The sequence below is a fragment of the Phasianus colchicus genome, chromosome 28 (assembly GCF_987193195.1).
Source record: "Phasianus colchicus chromosome 28, bPhaCol1.hap1.1, whole genome shotgun sequence".
Lineage (NCBI taxonomy): Eukaryota > Metazoa > Chordata > Aves > Galliformes > Phasianidae > Phasianus > Phasianus colchicus.
This window is the reverse complement of record NC_143463.1, coordinates 4,049,805-4,068,444: the sequence shown is the minus strand read 5'-3', so window position 1 is coordinate 4,068,444 and position 18,640 is coordinate 4,049,805. Positions and strand designations below refer to the sequence as shown.

At 56.5% G+C, this 18,640-nt stretch overlaps 1 protein-coding gene across 4 annotated transcripts in view; it reads left to right on the top strand.

Annotated features, from left to right (window-relative positions):
* Window positions 1-2,161: 2,161 nt before the first annotated feature.
* Window positions 2,162-18,640, top strand: part of GATAD2A (GATA zinc finger domain containing 2A) — a 42,369-nt gene continuing 25,890 nt past the window's right edge. The window contains exon 1 of one of the 4 annotated variants that reach the window (XM_031604115.2): window positions 2,162-2,439. The gene's annotated coding sequence lies outside the window, so the exon portion shown is untranslated. Of the gene's footprint in view, window positions 2,448-10,270; window positions 10,515-10,986; window positions 11,574-18,640 lie in introns of those variants that run through there. The other 3 variants (XM_031604113.2, XM_031604112.2, XM_090126089.1) reach the window with 3 other exon arrangements.

Genomic DNA, 18,640 nt, shown 5'->3' with positions numbered 1-18,640 from the left:
AGTCTGAAGAACAGTGTTTGCCATTTCCTACAGAATGGGTATCGGGAAGGCCTGTGTGCATGTGAAATCAAATTCATTTTGGGGATAGGGAATTCAAAAACAGAGAAAGAAAACTCATGAGCTTTCTCTGTTGTCCCACACGTGCAAAAATGTACACTGCTAAACGAGCAGGGCCTTCAGCTGTGACGCCGCCTATAGGTGCAGCACAACATTGCTTCACTGCTTTGATTTTATTCAGCTTTCCCCGTTTGCCAGAAAGTCAAACTACAATAGAAAGGGTTTGGTTGTTTTCCTCCTCTGTGTCGCTGACCTCCAACCCCACAAAGCGATCCCAATCCTTTGGGATGCAGCATTTTCTCACCAGAGCAGTGGGGACTGATTGAGGGTGGCTGAGGCTGCCTGGAACACGGAGGATTCGGGATGAAATAACATCAGTCTGTGCTCTTCTACTGTCTGTCTTAGCGACTGTATTTAATTGTTTCCTGCAGTGAACCTTTCAATGTTACGTCAGGTTTGTACAAGGTATTGTTAAGTGTTTGTAGTGCTCCATAAGTAGGATGTGTACCTTCTGCCAGTGCTCCTTTCTGAAGCTGTACATACAGTAACTCCTGTAATGAGACGGAACCGGGGGCATTCGTTTTTGCCTTTGTTTCCTCTCGTTTTCTACATTAGAAGAATTTTTAAATAAAGTTTAATTTTCTTCTAGCAGTTGGTGGAATACTGATTCCTTCAGCCCATCTGCAGGCAGTGCTGCCCAAAGAGGGCCCTTCCCATCGCCCTGCCAGGACCTGGGCTGCTTTGCAGCTGTATCTGAGCTGCTGCCCTGGAAGGAGAACTGGAATTACCTGACGGGGGACCTGACTGCTCACCTCTGCGTGCTGCTGAAGGCTGATGTGGCCAGGAAATTGCAGGGACTGCTGGAAGCTGGCAGATGTCAGAGTTACAACAAGGTTTCTGGTCGAACAGCTGGGGTTGTTATTTCTTAATTTGGTCTAAGCCAGAAGTTGTGCACTCAGGAAGGATATCGAGTTTGATCTTTCACCAACGGGATCTGATATAAAAGCGCTTTCTGCCTCTTTAGCCCAGAACCGGAGCAGTTCAGGCAGGCATTTTCACATTTCTACCTGAAATTTAGAGCTGATCCATCTGCAGTGAAACCTTGAAGCAACATTCCGGACCTTTTGCCATCCGGTCCCTTTCCAAAGCCGCTCTTCCAGCCCCTCACATCGCACCGACCGGGTTTACTTCCAACAGCTGCTCGCTTCGCGAAGCCTTCAACCCAACCGGCCTCGGGAAAAAAGTCACCGGCGGGGATTTCAGATGTCGGCTGTCGGAGAGGTGAACTCGAAGCGCTCCTTCGGGAGACCCGGCCGCCCCAGCAGCTCCGGACCGCCGGGGCCGGAAGGGAGCGATTTTATGGCAAAACGTAAAAACTTCATGTTTTGAAACAAAAGAGCTGCGGCAAACCGCGTTAATTGCGAACGTTTGTTTGATGCCGGCGCTGCGGCCGATTCCCGCGATCCCGGCGGCTCCCGCACCGCCCCTCGGACGGCGGCCGAAGCCGGGCGGCCCCGACCCGCGGAGCGGAAGGGTTAAAAGCGGAGGCGTGGCGGAGGGCCCGGCGGTGCCCGCGCACCCCGACCTACATCGCGGGAGGAAGCGGGATGACTCACCGGGGCCCGCCGCCGGGGCAGGGCGGGGAGCCGGGGGCGGCCGGCCCTATCGCGGGCCCCAGGCGGCGCTGCGCGGGCGGAGAAGGGCGGCGGCGCGGCTCCTCCCCGCGGGCAGCGCCTCACCTCAGCCGGCCTCGGGGGCGGCTCCGCCCCGCGCCTCGCGGCCCGGCCCCGCCCCCTCCCCGCGCATTGGCTGCCGGTTGCTCACCCGCGCGGCGTCGCTTGAAGCCTATTGGTTAGGATGCCTTTCGATCATAAAATCGCCCCGCCTCATTCCTCGCCGATTCGCATCGTGGGGCTGGCCGAAGGCGGGCTGCGGCCACGATTGGCTGGAGGGATCGACCACCGCGACTTCTCATTGGGCAGCGCAGCCGTCAATCTTCTCTTGCAAAAAAAAAACCACCAAAACCAACGCTCCGCCCCTGGGCCGGAGGGGGGCGGGGCGAAAGGAACAGTGGGCGGGGCGAAACTTCAAGTTTGTCCAAATCTGCCTAGCAACCGGAGTGGGCGGGAAAGGCGTCCCGAGGAGGTGACGGTTGGTGGCGCGCGCGCCACCCCGGGAGTCCCGCTCCTCCTTGGGGGGGGGAAATGGCGAACGGGGGGGGGAGAGGGCGGGAGGGAGCCCGGCGCGAGGCGGTCCCCTGCGCGCGCAGCCCCCTCCCCCGCCCGCCTCCTGTCAGTGGCCACCTGAGGGAGCCGCCTCCCCTCCCCCCACGGCCCCAGTCCGGCCCGGGCCCCGCTGAGGAGGAGAGGCGGCTCCGAGGGGGTGAGGAAGTGCGTGACAGCGGCGGAACCCCCCGAGCTGAGGGGACGGGGAGAGAGGGGGGGTCCCAGAGGGGTCTGAGGGGAACGGGTCGGGGGGGGGGGGGAGAAAGGTGGGGGGGTAACGGGGCTGAAAGGGGCGCCGGGGGGGGGGCGGCCCTGAGAGCAGCGGGGTGATAGCGGTGGGCGGGGGGGGCACCGCCACCCGAACAGCCGGAGTGGGGGGGGGGGGGGTCACATTAAAAAAAAAAAAAGAAAAAAGAAAAAAAAAGAAAAATTAAAGGCAGAGCCGCGCGTGGTGCGGGGGGGGGGGAAGGAGGGGGGGTTGAGTGCCCGCAACGCACGGCCGCATCCCGGGAGCTGCCCGCGGGAACGGCCGCCCCGCGATGGGCGACGGCGGCGGAGGGGGGAGGGGAAGGGAGGGCAGCGGGGGGAGGGGCGGCAGCGCAGAGTGCCTGGGGGGGGGGGGGAGAAGGAGCAAGTTGGGGTGGGGGGAGAGAGAGCGGAACGCCGCGTGGGGGAGGGGCTGCGGGAGGTGGGGGGGGTTGGGGGGGGGGGGGCAGATGGGCCGCAGCCGCCGCGGGACCGAAGATCCTAAGATGGAGGTGCGTGCGGGGCCGCTGCCAGCGCCGTGCGGTGCGGTGCGAAACGCGCCGCGATCCCCGCCCGCTCCGACCCCGCGTTTCTCCTCCCGGCGGTGCCGCCGCTCCGCTTGGGGGGCCGTTGGGTTCGTAGACGAAGCGAACGCGGTTCCGAATAAAGTTGTGTCCTGTCTGTGCTCTGCCACCTTCCGCGCACCCCCCCACTCTTCCTTCCCCCCCCCCCCCCCCCCGGCCTGCCGTGTGCCGCTCGGAACGCGATTCATCATCGATCCGCCGCCTTCCTCGTAACTTTTCTCTCCGCGATGGAAAAGCCGGGCTGAGAACGAGGAGAGCGGCGTTGCGATGCGATGCGGGCTCTTGGCTGTGCGTTCCCGATGAAGGGCTGTAAGGCAAAGGAACGCTCTGCTTTCTGCTTAACCTGAATAGGACGCTGAAATGTAACGGCTGAACGAGTCAGGAACCCGGCGTTGCTGGTGTTTGTTTGAATGAGTTGAGCACGGAGCACGATCGGATGAGGAGAAAACCGTGTGAAGGACTGCAGCTCTCTCCTAAGTGCAACAAGCAGAAAGTTTGCAGAGGGAAGATGAATTTCTCACAGCAATCTGCTTTCAGATTGAGCTTTCAGGCTGAGCTCTCCTCATCTCACTCCGTGGCACAGATCACTTTTTTCTTAAGGCTTTTCCAGGAGTTTATTGAGTTCAGGCAGTGGCTGAAGCTCACAGGGAGCAGCCCGGCGATGTGAACACGCAGACAGAACAATCCCGAGGTGCTGCTCTGTGCCTCCATCCCACCTCAATGCTGTGAATGATCCCGGAGCACCGTGTGGGGAGGCAGACTGTCTGCAAGCAGTGAGTTGGGGACCAGGAAAAGACAAAAAGCAGCTTGTGTGCTTTATTTTTCCTTTTTTGAAACAAGCGTTCTAACTTTTGAGAGCTCCTCGGAGAATGTGAAGTAGCTTTCATCCAAAGTTAATTGCCCAGTTCCCATCGTGACAGACTGAGTGCTTCAAGTGCGTGAGAGGCAGAACTGCGGTGTCAACCTCCTTAGTGCAGCAAAAAGAAGAAAAAGCCCTGGCTAGATTTATCTGTGAGTGGATGGCTCTCATCTCGATGGAGTTCAGCTGTTTGGGCCAAAGGGAGTTTGATGCTTTTGGCTCTGTTACCTTCAGTGTGAAGTTGGGGAGTCTGCAGAACCTGGCAGTGCATTGCTGCAATTCCCAAAGTCGGGAGGAGGAGTAAAAGCAATAGTGGAGATTTACTCTCTTTATGGAGGAAAGTGTTTCCTAGTGGTATCCTGATGCTGTGGAAGAAGGACTTGAAGCTTTCCTACTGCTCAGGCCAGCATGGAGCAGCAAATTAGAACTGCCCAGCTCTCAGATCCTGCGGGCCGCTCGCACCCCTTGGCATGCAGGGTTCTGCAGTATCTGCCATGGTGTGAAATACCCCCTGCTTGGAAGAACACCTCTTTGAGAAGCACTTCCCCCCAGCCTGCCGCTCGTGCCCTCCCTCCATGCGGGTGTTGGGCTTCCATCATCTTTCTGGGCTGATGTAGTATCCAGTTTCACAATTTTGGCCTGCAACCAAAAATACCAATTTTGTATTGCAGCCAAAATTGTGTTGCAGCCAAGGAGAAATGAGGGGACACGCTAAAGAGTATCCCTTTGCTGATCAGTTCCCTTTTGTGCAGTGCGGATGGTTTTGGAAGCCTTACTAATGCTGTTTGTTGCCCCGGTTTGAACACCAGAGGCAGCGGGTGCTGCGTGCACACCGGAGGGCCGACTGCCATAGGGAGTCACAGGATAACAGGTGCTGTGTTTTACTGAACCAAATCACACCAACCAAATCTATCTTAATCACAGGAGAACAAACTTTGGGTCTTTTTGGTCAGGAGAGTTTAAATTCAGCTTCGGGGGGATAGGAATGGCCGCAGCGTGGCTGGACCCATGGATGCATCACTGCTGTGTGCGAGTTGCCTTGTCCTTACTGCAGCTCCGTTGTACAACGTTCACATTTCAATTCTGTTGCCTCATCAGTCCTTGCTGCAGGTAATTAGGGCGTTAGTGACCAGGAGAGACACCAGCATACCTGCAGTGTTTGCCTTTGGGTTGCCTGGCATTGCTAACCGGTAGCTTGATGCTCATGGAGCGACCTGAGGTGGCTCATAAGAGGTGATGTCTTATGGTGGAGGGGGGTTGGTGTTGGGTGATGGTGCTGAGGGACCCAGGGACCACATCTTGGTGTTGCCCGTGTGTAGCAGCCCAGGCAGTGGCCTGAGTTCCTATGTGCAGACCGGTTCAGCTATCCTTCAACAATTGATTTATATAACTGAAATAGCTGGGGAAGTGAGAAATTTCCTTCCTCTTAGGACACAATGCCAAGGATGTCAAATCTCTTGGGAGCCTGATGATAAGAATTGGGCTGTCCTTCTTTGCACTTATTGACCAAACGTGAGGTTATTCATTGGAGCAGTGGAGCTCGGGGTGCTGTGGGTACTGAGTGCATCTCTTGGTGCAGTGGGGCTGATGTGCAGCTGATGGGCTTTGCTGGTGGCCCCGCTGTCTTTGCTCTCTAGGAGCACTTGGTTTTGCTGTCCAGGACAAATTTCAGCCTGGAAGATGGCTTACCAACATCTGTTGACACAATCCAGCGTTCTCTTCTTCCCGAACTGATTCTCATGTGCTTCTAGCTGAGGGCTTTGTGCGCTCTCAGCAAGCGGCGGCTGCTGTATGAATACCTTTCCCTTGAAATCTGCCTGGATAAATCAGACCAGTAATGACCGAACTCATCAATCCTAAATTTAGAATGAATCTAATTGATGCGCCTTGCTTTTCAGCAGGAAAGCAGGTTACGGGACTGAGCTGGTACAGCTCTGTGGGGGAAGAAGTGCCCTCCTGGAGCCAGGGGACGAGGCTGGTGTTCTCGGCGTGCTGATAATAAACATTACCAGAAGGAACAACGTTGATAAATGCTTACAGTAAACATGGCGTAAGGCTCAGATAATCCTCCTGAAGACGCAGAGGCCTGCAGTGCGCGACGTGCTGCACTGAGTGTCCACTCAGCCTCATTTCGAGCAGCAGAACCTTCCTGTGCCTTCTGACACCTCTGGCTTTCCATCAGCGTGCTTCTGATGGAGTCGTGTGGAGGGGCTGTGCTGGAATCTCACCTGTACACAGCCCAGGCCCTGCCAGCAAAGGGTGTGAGTGCTCAGCGTGCCGATGGCTCAGCCCTGGCTGGGCAGTGTGTTCCAACCCAATTAGTGGGATGGATTAATAACATTCACCCCCTGGAATCACAGCCATCACATCCCACCATTTTCAGGATGCTTTGCTGGATAAACACAAATCCTGCTTAAAAATACTTCTCAACTATTCCAGTTTCACGTTGAAGCCTCGCAGATGGAGAGCTCAGCCAGGCAGCTCAATGTGGCTGCCAGGATCGAATCGGGAGCATCTTTGGTGCAGTTCCTGCAGTCAGCAACGCAGCCCTGTGCAGGCACAGCCCCAGGAGAGGCCAAGTTGTAATCGTGGCATCTGCAGCCCTGTGCAGCTGTCGCTCTGCTCCTTATCTCCTGCAGCAGTTAACCATTTCGGCCACCAGCACTGTCCCCTCAAGGATGAAAGACGAAAGCTGTTTTCCTAGGAAATAGGATAGCTACAAACAACGCTTGGGGAATCTGGTTCTCTTCCAGAACCGGTGAAAGCCATTCGTTATTGAGGCCATACTTAGATTTCCACTGTTACCTGTATTTTGGAGGGTGGTAAAGACCAAACTGTGCTCCCCATGGGGCGGCCTGGGGGGGAGGGGAAGGGGAGGGAGGTCGAGCAGCCCCATGTGGTGCGATGAGGCTGGGGCTTCCCATCCTCCTGGCTGTAGGTATGATGGCAGCAGGCCTGGATGAGAAACATTCCTGTGAGCACGGAGGGCTTGGTAGCATCAGCAGGAAGAGCAGCTGTGGGGTCCTTCCCCCCTGGCTATAGCTGTGATGTGGGGTCCTGCTTCACACAGCAGTTAGAACCCGTGGGAAGCCAAGAGTTGCGGGAACACTGCCTAGTTTTCTGCAACTCGTTAATTCATCTGTTAATCGGGGTCAAGTTCTGATGAACCACGTGACGGCGGTCAGTAAACACGCGAGAGGTGCCTGTTTACAGCCGGCCCTCCGTGATGGCCCTGCAGGGCTGAGTCACCGCATGCCGACCAGCACCGTGTCTGGGCTGCACCGCCTGGCAGCCCCGTGTGCTCAGCCCAGCCTTTCAACAAGAGCTGTGCCGGGCAGACTTTGTTCTCTTCCCATTTCTGAGCAAAATCGATAGTCCATGAAGCGCTTGTTGAATTGGAGCAGAGCTGCTCACAGATCCCCCCTTCCACCCAGGAGGTGCTCGTTAGGGACAGCTCGGCTGGTGCCATTGGCTCCATCTCCAGCCCAGCACTCTTTGCATACCTGCTGCTTTCCCATTCCCTGAACAACTCCCTGATCTTTACTTTTTCTCTCAGTTCCAGAAAAGATGAATTTTCCTGTCTTTATGGGGCCGTTCCCCTCGCTGCCCATATCGGGGTGCTGCATGGTCTGCAGGGCTGATGTGCTGCAGTCCTCCATCACTTACACACCTGTGTGCCACCTCGCCTTACCCCTGAGCTGCTGCCCGCAGCTCTGCCCCGAGCAGCTGTGCAGGAACAGAGTTGCAGCAGAAAATAAGTCAAAGGAGTTTTCTTGGTCTCGAGTCTATGGAATTCCTTTCATTCTTAGCATAAGCCATCTTAAAATTGTGTTCCTGCGATTTGTAGCACTGCTTACAGTTTGATCCTTCTTTTTTCCTTTAACTCTTTAAGGACACAGCGGGTCGCTTACAAACTCCTAACCAGGAATACAGCTCTGTGAGGTCCTGCTGCTGCCCTGTGGCGATGGGACACAGAGCAGAGCTCAGTGCAGGCGATGTGACTGCGGGATCCCACGGCTGTGCTGTGCTGGCAGAGCTGTGCACAGCAGTGCTGAGCCCCAGAACCCGCTCAGCCTGTTCTGCACACCACCTTCCCATGTTCCCATGCGTCCTGCATGGCTGGCTGTAAGGAGATGAGCCACTCTTCCCAATCTGCTGTGGGTTTTACTTCTTGTTCTTCTTCAGCCCCACGTCCTGGTGTGCGTCATCTGGAATCTACACGCAGGTGTGGAATAGTGATGGAGGACTGCAGCACATCAGCTGTGCAGCACCCAACTTCGTGCAGCACCCCGATATGGGCAGTGAGGGGAACGGCCCCATAAAGACAGGAAAAGTTTAATCTCCTCTTCCATTCCTGTGAATTTTGCCTGGAATTGATGTCTTCTTTTTGGACACATCCTGGTATCAAATTCTGCTCTTGAATTGGAGCAGAGCTGCTCATAGATCCCCTTCCGCCCAGGAGCTGCTCGTTAGGGACAGCTCAGCTCGTGCCATCGGCTCCATCTCCAGCCCAGCACTCTTTGCATATCTGCTGCTTTTTGCTACAGTCTTTGTTGTAGCAAAATCAGCTCCTTGGTGCTGCAGAGATTTGTGGAAGCAGTTTGCTTACATGAACGTCTTCTCTAATTCCAAACCATTTCATTTGAACGGAGTATTTAATTCAGATTAAAATCCAATAGTGTTCATAACCCAACAGTGCCTATTTTAATAGAAGTGCTGCGTGGTGATGCACAGCACCCATAGCACCCAGTGGGAGATTTCAGAGCCCCAAAAGGGGAATCCCCAGGCTGGAGCAGTGCTGGGGCTGCTCCCAGCAGGGAGGACTGTGGCCGAATTGCAGTGCAGTGCCAGGCTGAGCTGCTCCACCTCGCATGGAGGTCAGTGCTGTTTGTGTGCTGTTCAGATGTCGGTTGGACCCACAGAAGGTCAACTTTGTTGTTTTTTTTTCTGAGCGTAAAAGATGTGTTTGCAGCACATCCAGTCTGACTCTTTCAGAGCCTGATAGATTCACTAATTACCTTGTTTAGGTAATTGGTTGAGATTTCCTAGAACCTGCAGCCTCGGATGCATTACTCCAGCCATAAAGCTGTGTTGTGGTTACTTTTAGAGGTGGCCTTGGGGTTTCTCTTTGCTGATAGACCCACTGGATTCTCATTGCAACAACACCAGCTTGCGCCTTCGTTAAGTAATTAGCATGCTGCTGCACCTCGCTGGTGACTCCTTAATGAAGAGGCCTTCCTGGTGCTGCACCTGCACCATCCCAGTGGGAGGGCAGTCGTTTGTATGGGAAAAAGGCACTGGGTGCATTGGGGATGGGTGCTGACCCTGAGATGAGGCAGCGCTGCGGGTCTGAGCTCTGCTGTGCTTGAATACGGGGTGTTAACGAGAGGTAGGGCAGGGACCCCATCTCTTCTTGGGACTGCCAGGCTGAAATTCAGCCTCAGAATTAAGTCATCCAAATTCTAAAGAATGTTGCTGCTTATCCTGCCCCTTAGTTGCTTTCCATAAGCATCGGGCCTGGAAAGGGGCTGACAGGAAGCACAGGCATGGGCACAAGGGTTTTGGGGGTGACCCCCCCAGCACCCAGCCTCCTTCCCAGCCCTCCCTCACCCTTCAGCTAGGTTTCAGGAAAGGTGCCAGAAATATGCACCCAGAGCCCAAAGCCTCGTCCTTGCAGGGAGGAGGGAGCGCCCACAGTGCTGCTGAACTTAGCCCGAGCTGCTGGAGGGGGACCGGGATGCGTTCGTGTTGGGAGGTGCAGACCGGGCCGGGCCGAAGCGTGCGCTGAACGCAGCCCCGACACGGGGCCAGCGGTGCCGGGCTGCCCCGGGAGCCGAGCGCTGCCGGAGCTCCGTGAGCCTGGAAAGTCCGTAAGAGGGCCGAGAGTTTCCTAGCGGCGGGCGGACGGCCGGGCGCCGCTCTCCGAGCCGCAGCCCCGAGCCCCGGCTTCGCCCCGTGCCGTCCTCCCGCTCCGGTGCCCAGCAGAGCGGCGGGAGCCGCCCCGAGGTTCTCGACCGCGAGCACGCGGCAGCTCCGAGCCCCGCCGCCTCCCATCCCCGCGCGGCGCCGCCGAGCGCCGCTCCCAGCCCTTCCCCGCGGCCGCGGGACCCCCCCGGCGGCTCCGAACAATGCCGCGGGGCCGCCGCCAGCAGCCCCCGCCGCTCCACGTGGCCCCGGGCGGCCGCAGCGCGGCGCCCCCAGCCCGCGCCGCAGCCAATCGCCGCCCGCCTGCCATGTGCCGCGACCCCTCCGGCCAATGGCGCCCCGGGTCACAGACCTGCTCCACCATTGCCCGGAAGCGGCGCGGGGCCGCGCTGCCGCCGCTCCTCCCGGCCCCGCCGCGCTCCGGGCCCCGCCGCGCGCATGCTCCGCCGAGTGACGCCGCGACTCCATGTGTGAGAAGCGCATTATTTGGCACGGGGGAGCCGCGGCCGACAGCCCGCACCGGGGAGAGCCCGCGGCGACGCGGGGGAAGAGGAGGAAAGGGCGGCGCGGAGCGGAGCGGGGGAGCGGCGGCGGGGAGCGGCGGGACGCGGCGCGGCTGTAAGTGCCCGAGCGAAAAGTTCTCGTCGGGCGCATTGTCTGCGGGAGGAGCGGCGGGGGCGGGCCGGGCCGGGGGCGGCGCGGGGTCCCGCAGCGCTCAGCCCGAGCGCGGGGCTCCGCCGCCCCGGGGTTCGGCTTTGTTCGGCGCTCGGAGGGGCGGCCCGCGGCGCGGCGGCTTCGCAAAGTTGGTGCGGGCTTTTCGCCGTGCCCGCTTCCTCCTCTTCGGGGCTGGCGGCGCCCCGGCCCCGCACGGGGCCCTCGCCGGGGTGGGGGTGGTGCGAGCGGCCGCCCCGGGCAGCCCCCGCCGTGGCACCGGGGCCGGCGGGCGGCCAGGAGGGCCGTGTCACAATAAGAGTCCCCGTCCTCCCCCCGCTCAAGGTGCGCCGGGGCCGCGCTGCCCGGAGGGGCGTTCCGCTGCCGCCTGCCGGGAACGTCGGGGCACCGCGGGGGATCGGCCGGGAGCCGCTCCGGCGCCGGGCGCTGCGGGGACAGCGGGGCGGTCCGGGGCGGTGGCACAGCCCGGTGCGAGCTGCGCTGCGTGACTGCGAGCGGGGGAGCCCCGGCCCTGCTCCAGTGGGCACAGCCTGGAGCTGCGCAGTACCGCGCGGCGTCCCCGGTCTCACGGCCCCGAAGTTGGGATGCGCGCTCCTGCTGCCCCGCGGCATCTGCTCGCGGCTTTATTTCGGATGTCTGCGCGTCGGGTTTTGCTTTCGCTTGTCCCTTTTCTGCCCGCCCCGCGTTGCTGAAGGCTGGCCGGGCTGCAGCGCTCCGTTCCCCCGCGGTGCTCCCAGGGTGGGTCCCCAAGGAACGACCCGCGGGCACGGCCTCAGCCCCGGCTCCTCCCGTGGGTGCCCGACTTCCCCGCTCCCTCCTCCGGCTGCAGCGGCAGCAGAGCTGCTCGCAGGGAGTGTTACACAGGAAGTGAAAACTGGAGAGGGCCCTTTGGGAATCGGCGACTGCTGGCAGACCTGGAGCAGGCAGGAGCTGGGAGTGCATCCCAAACTGCTGAGCAGCTCTCGAGCCCCAGGAGAGCAGCAGAGGGAAATGGGGGCGTGGAGGGTGAGTGGTTAGCAGAGACCGTGAGGTGGGAGAGGACCAGGAGCAGAGATGTGAAAGTAAGGAATAAGAGGGATGCGTGGCATGCTGTGTGTGTGTGTACTGTGTGGGGTCTGGCCCTTGGGAAGGAGCTGCAGAACCCAGGCAGGGACCTGAAGGTGACATCGCAGTGGCACCTCGTGAGCCCCCAGTGGTGACACAGAGCCCCGTGCTGAAGGGCTGTGACCCCACAGAGCACTGCCTCCCGTACAGCACTGCTCGTAGGGAACTGCTCTGCTTCTTTCTCCCCCTGCACTGGTGTGACTGATGTGCGCTGTGTGTGTGCAGCAGTTGGGTTGCAGTGCCTTACCCTGGTGCAGGTGATGCTCTTTTAACTTCTGTTTGGAAAAAGCCCAAATCTATTACCGGTTAGCTCTGATCTAGTGATCTAGTTTGTATTGGCATGAGAAGGGCTGGATCCCATGCCTGAAGGAAGGACAACAGGCTGGATCCTGCTGGGAAGAAGCACTGTGTGTCCACGCTGCAGGATGGAGGCAGCCACAGCTGCTCCCTCTGCTCAGAGGTGGGGGTGTGGAGCTGTGTTACGTGGGGTTACACCGACGGGCGGTGATGCAATGGAGCTGGCATTGCTGCAGTGTCAGTATGCTAATACAGGAACTTAATATAGCTGCGCTGTGACTTTTTGTAGTAATTACAGGCTGGTAGGCATACAGGGAGCTGTTCAGAATTGTTGGTGTAAACTCAGGTGGTGCTCGTGTGCTGTGCGATGGTTTCGAGGCTTGTTTGGGGCCACGGTTCCATCTGCACTGCTTGTGCTGTGCTGGGGGGAGGATGGAGGAGAGTGCTTGGTAAAACCAAAGGCAGCCAACATCTGGCATCCCTCAGCTGGCTGGGAGCACGTAGAAAACGAAGCCTAAAAGTCTTTCAGGTGATGTAGGGCTGCCTCAGCCAGACCTGCTGAGCTGTGGTGCCAGGAGCTGAGTGCTCCTGTGTGTGTACAGATCCCAATCTTGGGGCACCAGAGCCTCCTTCTTGGTGCCTATTGCACAGGTGGGAGCTGTGCTCTCCCCGCTAGGCTGAAGGTGCCTTTAACGGCTGCTTCTCTTGGCTGTGCTTCCCATGGCTCAGCTCTGCATGAGGGGAGAGATTGGAGCCATGCTCACATGTGGCCATGGATGTTTCCCTGCTGGTGGGAGGTGCTGCCCGAGCTGTGCTCAGCAGAGGAGGGTTGGACAGAAAGCATGCAGTGTGTGCGTTCCCCTGTTGGACTGACACACATGTGCAGAGCTCCCTTACGACATCAAAGACAAAACGGTGCTGCAGAGGTTTTTGCTTCTCTTCTCAGAACAGCCAGTGCCACAGAGAGCTCCGCAATGGGCACTCGTTGACTTCCAGTCATGTTGGATTGGGGATGGGAGGGGGAAGGAATGCGGGATTTAGGAGCTGGACAATGCCAGGCAGCTCACAAGCATGTTCTTCTTACAACAGGTTATTAATTTCTCTGATATTTTCTCCCCACTCAGCCAAAATGCCCCATGTGCTTTGGTGCCTCTGCCCGTGTTCAGGTGGGGAAACCATGAGCGAGCTGCTTGAAGCCAGCGCCGTGGGATAGCACCCAAACAAAGGTTAAGGCTCAGTAATGCACAGTTTCCTATGCTGGCTTTCTGTTGTTCAGCACTTTTCCTTCACCCACCCTTTCCAGACCATGGGATTGCTGGTGGTGCTGCACTGTCGACTCCTGGCATCAGCCTCCCGGTGCTGGCACGTGTCTGTGTGCCCCATTCAGCATCACCTGGGGGCTGTGGCTGGGACAGGGCAGGAAGGAATCCTCCCAGACGGCTTTCCTATGTCTTAATTACAGGCTGTGTCTTCGTTCTGCTGGGGCTTCTGAGCCCGCAACCTGCTGTGCTGCTCGTGGTTCCTCCTCCAGAGCAGGCAGGGCTGGAGAGCAGCATCGTGGCTCTCACCTGATGGACGTGATCTTTAAATGATCGAGAGGATTTTGAGGGAGAAAAACTTGTGTAGTTTGGCCACCTGGGACAAAATGTATGGGATGAAAGCAGGGCTTAGCAAGTTTCGTGCATCCCTAGATTCCATGTGTTGATTCTTAAGCGAAAATGTTGGAATATGCTGCTGTTTTGTCATGCTGAAATAAGCTAGGAAACAGCTTCAGCCAGGTGCAGCTGTAGCAGTGCTGTTCTGTTCCTTCTCAACTCAGCAGCCTCCCTGGGGTTGCATCTTGAGACGTGCACAGCTGAGGGCCGTGGGTAATGCTCTCCTTCTCACCTGTGCTTCTCTTGGAGGAGAAGTAGATCATTGCTTTGGGTAGGGCTGTTCAGCATCTCTGTGCCTTGGCTGTCCCATCTGAGTGGGTACAGCATGGGCTTTGAGTAAGATCTGCAAAATGTAACAACCATTTCCTTCAGTCTTATTCTAATCTTCACCTTTAGCTTTTATCTCTCAAGCAATGCAGCTCCATCGCATCGTAGTGTTAAGCGAGAATTGCTGGTAGGATTAAGGTTAAGGTTAGGGCAGAACGAAGAGCCTGTGGGTGCACTCTGTGTTCTGCACGGGGCAGTTTGTTGGGTTAAGAAGTGCAAACATTTGTGTGGTGTAGGAGAGTAAGACTTAACAGTGTGTCACACATGCTGAAGGCCATTAGATACGGTCTGACGTGGAGCTCAGGGTTCCCTTGGCCATGGGGAGCACTGTGCTCAGCCATCTGCCATCTTCCTTCTCAGATGGCTGTGTGTCTTTGCAGGTGATGTGCTGAAGGTGTATTTCTGAGCTCCCCGGGCTTTCTGTACATCCCATATGAGGGGTGGGCTGAGCTGGGAGACCTCCTGGTGCCTCTTAGAGCACATCCAAGCATGATCTTTTTTGGATGGCTCTGTTCTGGGGTTGTGGGATAGAACACATTGCGTGGTTCTGGCATGGGAGCACGCAGCCCTAAAGGGCAGTGGTGATCACAGCACGCACTGGGCTGCTCTGTTTGCCTTCCTGCTGCTGTGCTGGTGCTCCATCCCACCCTGCTGGGGATGTCTGCTGGCTCAGACTGCTGCATGGAGCTGTGCTGTGTTTGGAAGAGGAGTCCTCTCCAGCCCCTTGGCAAACACAGGGTGACTAATGACTTGAATCCAGTTTCCCTGCCTGTTTGCAGTGCCCAGCTGCTGTGGAATGAAGGGGATTGGTGTGCATGGGGGTCACTGTCTGGTTTTGGTGTCCTGCACTGCTTCTGCGCACACCAGGACTGGGACGAAGTGGAGTCAGCATGATCCATTGCTGCAGCAACCTGCTGCAGCTCCTTGGAGTAGCTCTGAGCTGCCCAGCACACAGCTGGAATGGAGTGTGTGAGCCCCAGATGGGTCCCTGGTAAATGGGGAGAGCAATAGAACCACTGCTGGTGCTGTTGCACGCATCCCAAGATCAACAATACTGATTTCTTGCTCAGTTTGGTTTTATGCTACAAACCTGGAAGACTTTGCAGATGTTATAATTAGGCAGTAAATGAGATCTTTAGGTTTCATACTCGTGCTTATTTACCTATAGCTGCAGGAGGACTTCCTTGCTGCAGCCCATCAGCCCTGCCTGGCCACTCATTTGCTGACGCAGCCACGTGGTTGTGAGCTTTGAAATGCTCACAAGAATTAGAGGAAGTAAACTGAAGGCATTCATGTTTAATGGGATCTCAGAAAATCCCATCTGCAGCAGCACTGGGTACCGTGGTTCCCTGGTGCCACTGTACGTACAGATGTGCTGAGCCACAATGCAGGTTCATTCACAGCACAAATCTGCTGTTTTCTGGTTTGTTGTACAGCAGTAAAACTACTTCAGCCCCTGCTGCTGTGTGTGCACTCCCAGCTTTGTTTGCTGCTAGGTTTTATACTCGAGGCTTTCCAGGTGCAGCCGGGAAGCCATCCTTTTGGTTGGCAACTTCTGTGTTTTGAGTGCTTGAGAGCAGAACTTGTTGCTTTCATTGATGTCTGTGGGAGGTGCCCGGGTTGTGCTGAGCAGTTCTGAGGGCAGCAGCTGTCATCTCTGGGCCGTGCCTGTGCTGGGGAGGAGCACACATCACTCCTCAATGGATGCATGGAGTGTTTCGTGGCTCTAAAATTCTCTTAAATCCTGAAGGAGGTAAACTTGCATCTTTAGGCTGACATCCTGAGCTTTGTGACAGCACAGTGAGGTCAGGGAGTGTCCTTCTGGATGGCAGCTGCATCCATTTGTTTCATCCATTTGTATTAAATGTATTTGAAATGATTCTGCTGCTGCTTCCTTGAGCAAGGCTGTCCGGAGAGGGATGGATTCATTTCAGTTTGTCGGACCAAAACCGGTTTAAACGCAGAGACAATGGCTTAATAATGGCCAGAACTTAAGTGGTAGAAGTGGTTTAGGGAACAAAGGCAGCTGGAGGGCTGCTTGGTCACTGGTGCCTGAGAATTGTGATGATGGTGGAGGTTATAGAAGTAGCTAAAGATGACTCCTTTTTAATATTGCATGCTGTTTATCCCTTAGGAGGCTGACAGACACATAAGAGTACTCCCTTTGCAAAGTGCTCCTTGCAGCTGTCACACCTCTGGTTGCTCTCTACCCTCCTGTTTTTGTGGAAGTCGCACCAAGGAGTGGAATCACAGCATCTCACTCTGATCTCATGCATCTCCTGTTTGCTTTCTGCATGTGTTGCTTCACAGCACCCAGATGGTTTGCTGCTCAGCGCAGCCCCTGGGTCCCATGGGCACAGTGACAGCTCTGCTTCCTGTGGCTGTGGGTTTGGGGTCTGAGCGCAGCCCCTGAAGCCCCCCACAGCCCCATGGTGGGACGTCAGACCACAGGTGGGTGCTGCTGTGCACGGAGCTCCTGCTGTAATGACCGGGGTGGCTGTGCTGCTTCCCCTGTCAATAGGTGTGGCTGCTGGGCTCCTGCCAAGCTGCCATTTCGTTCCCTTATTTGGATTGCTGAGCAGTGTCATGCTCCACGCACACCCTCGGCTTGGCTTTTAAATAATACAGGCAGGGAAGCGAAGATTGCTGCGACAAAATTATTAGCTTATGGGTTATTAATGCATTCCTACCACTGAGATGAAGAGCGTGCCGTTAGTGGAGGATGATACCTTGAGCTCCAAAAGGGAAAGAAAAAAAAAAGGAAAAAAATCCTGCTGCAACACCTCCAGGAGTGATGCTGAATGAAGCCAGGTGGACACAAATGGAATTAACCCAGAGAAGAGGAATGCTGTGCTGTGCAGCAGAGGATGGTGGCTGTGCTTCGGCCGATGCCCGGTGCTGTTCTGCATTCTCCATCCTTGGGGCTGCTGGGCACTGAGTGAGTGAGATGATGCCTTCACATCCCATTTCCACTCCTTAATATTCTGCCAAACCATTCCACGCAGTGCATAGAGAAGAGGCACCCCCTCCTCTGCCACCAGCATGGCACACATCACAGCTAGAAGGCAGAGGTGGCTCGGATCAGACGGGGCTGGTTGGGGAGGAGGGCAGAGCATGGCACGGTGATGACCACTGAGGTGTACCAGCATGGGAAAGAGAAGTCAAAACATGTTTGTACTTCGGTCTGAAAACCAACTTTTGGTTGCAAGAGATTGGGTGATACCAGTGATATCAAAAGGCTCAGCTTGGCAAGCTTGATACCAGAAGGCTGTGTGCTCTGGAGGAAGGAACCTGCATGCACTGCCATGGCACTTGGTGGCTCTTGGCATCTGTAAGGGAATGCTGGAAAACGAGTGTGCTCTGAAGGATGGATGTGCTGGAGCAGCTGCTGCCCATGGGTACCGTTCCCTCTGTGCCCATCTCCCAGCTCCACGTTCCTGCCCCAGCACAGGCATTGATCCAGAGGGGTAATTAGGAGCACCGCTGATGGCTGCATGTTCATCTCTGCTCAGGAATTTGGGAGTGAGTGAAAGAGGCTCTCAGTTTGTAACAGATCTGATCAGCTATCAGCCTGGTATGCAATAAACAGGTGGCAGTGGTGTTAATGAGCACCTGAAAGGGCTCTTTGCCTTCCTGTGGGGTGGCACTGAGTGGAGGGGCTGAGCTGCAGCCTTCCTGATCCGTGGGCATGCAGGAATCAGGCAGCAATTCCCAGCCATTTGGTGGGGTACCAACACGGGCCAGGAGCAGGAGGGTTGGCACCTCCACAATTCTTATGCAAGCTGAAGTTCTGGTGCTAAAGAAACTGGCTTGCTGCTTTCATATGGCTTTGAGTTCTCTTTTTGGAGCAACGCTTGGAAGACTTCACTCTTGTATTCAGAAGCACTGGTGGAAGCACACCTGAGTACGAGGCACAAGCCAACCCCTGGTGTGTCAATATTTAGATTGAAATGTGACTCCTTTTGGTGCTGACAGCTTTGCTCAGCCTTCCAAAAAGCGCAGGGTTTTCTTATCACTTGTTTGAGGAGCCACACACGGAGCAGTGTGCTCTGTGTACCCGTGTCACAGCTTCAATGCCTTCATCTTAGAGAATCTGGAGCCTGTTCTCAAAATATCATATCTTTAAAACCTTGCTTGGTATGGGGATTCTTGCCCAAGGAGGCTGTGGATGCCCCAGCCCTGCAGGCATTCAAGGCCAGGCTGGATGTGGCTCTGGTGGTTGGTGACCCTGCACACAGCAGGGGGTTGGAACAGGATGAGCATTGTGCTCCTTTTCAACCCAGGCCATTCTATGATAATTTTACCAACCTGTTGCTTTTCCAAGTAGTGTTGGTGGGATTCAACAACATCACTAAAATTGAAATGCCCCTGTTCTGATCTACAACTTGTGTCATTGTTTTGTAGAAGGAAACCCTTCACCAGGTGCCAGCGTGGGCTCCCAGCAACCTGAGCTGAGCTCTGTCAGGGGAAGGATGCTATCCCAGAGCCTGGGGACCACAGGCTGGGTTTCCCAGCAGTTTGGTGCTGGTGGCACTGGGACACGTGGCTGCACAGCTCCAGCCTCTGCCTTCTGCTGGGACTTGTCAAAGCCAGGGCTGCTCCGGCCGAGTTTCACTTCCCAGTGTTAACTGCTTAAGTGCCCACTTCCCACGAGAATCCCTGCGGTGGTGCTTTACCAAGAGCTCCTCC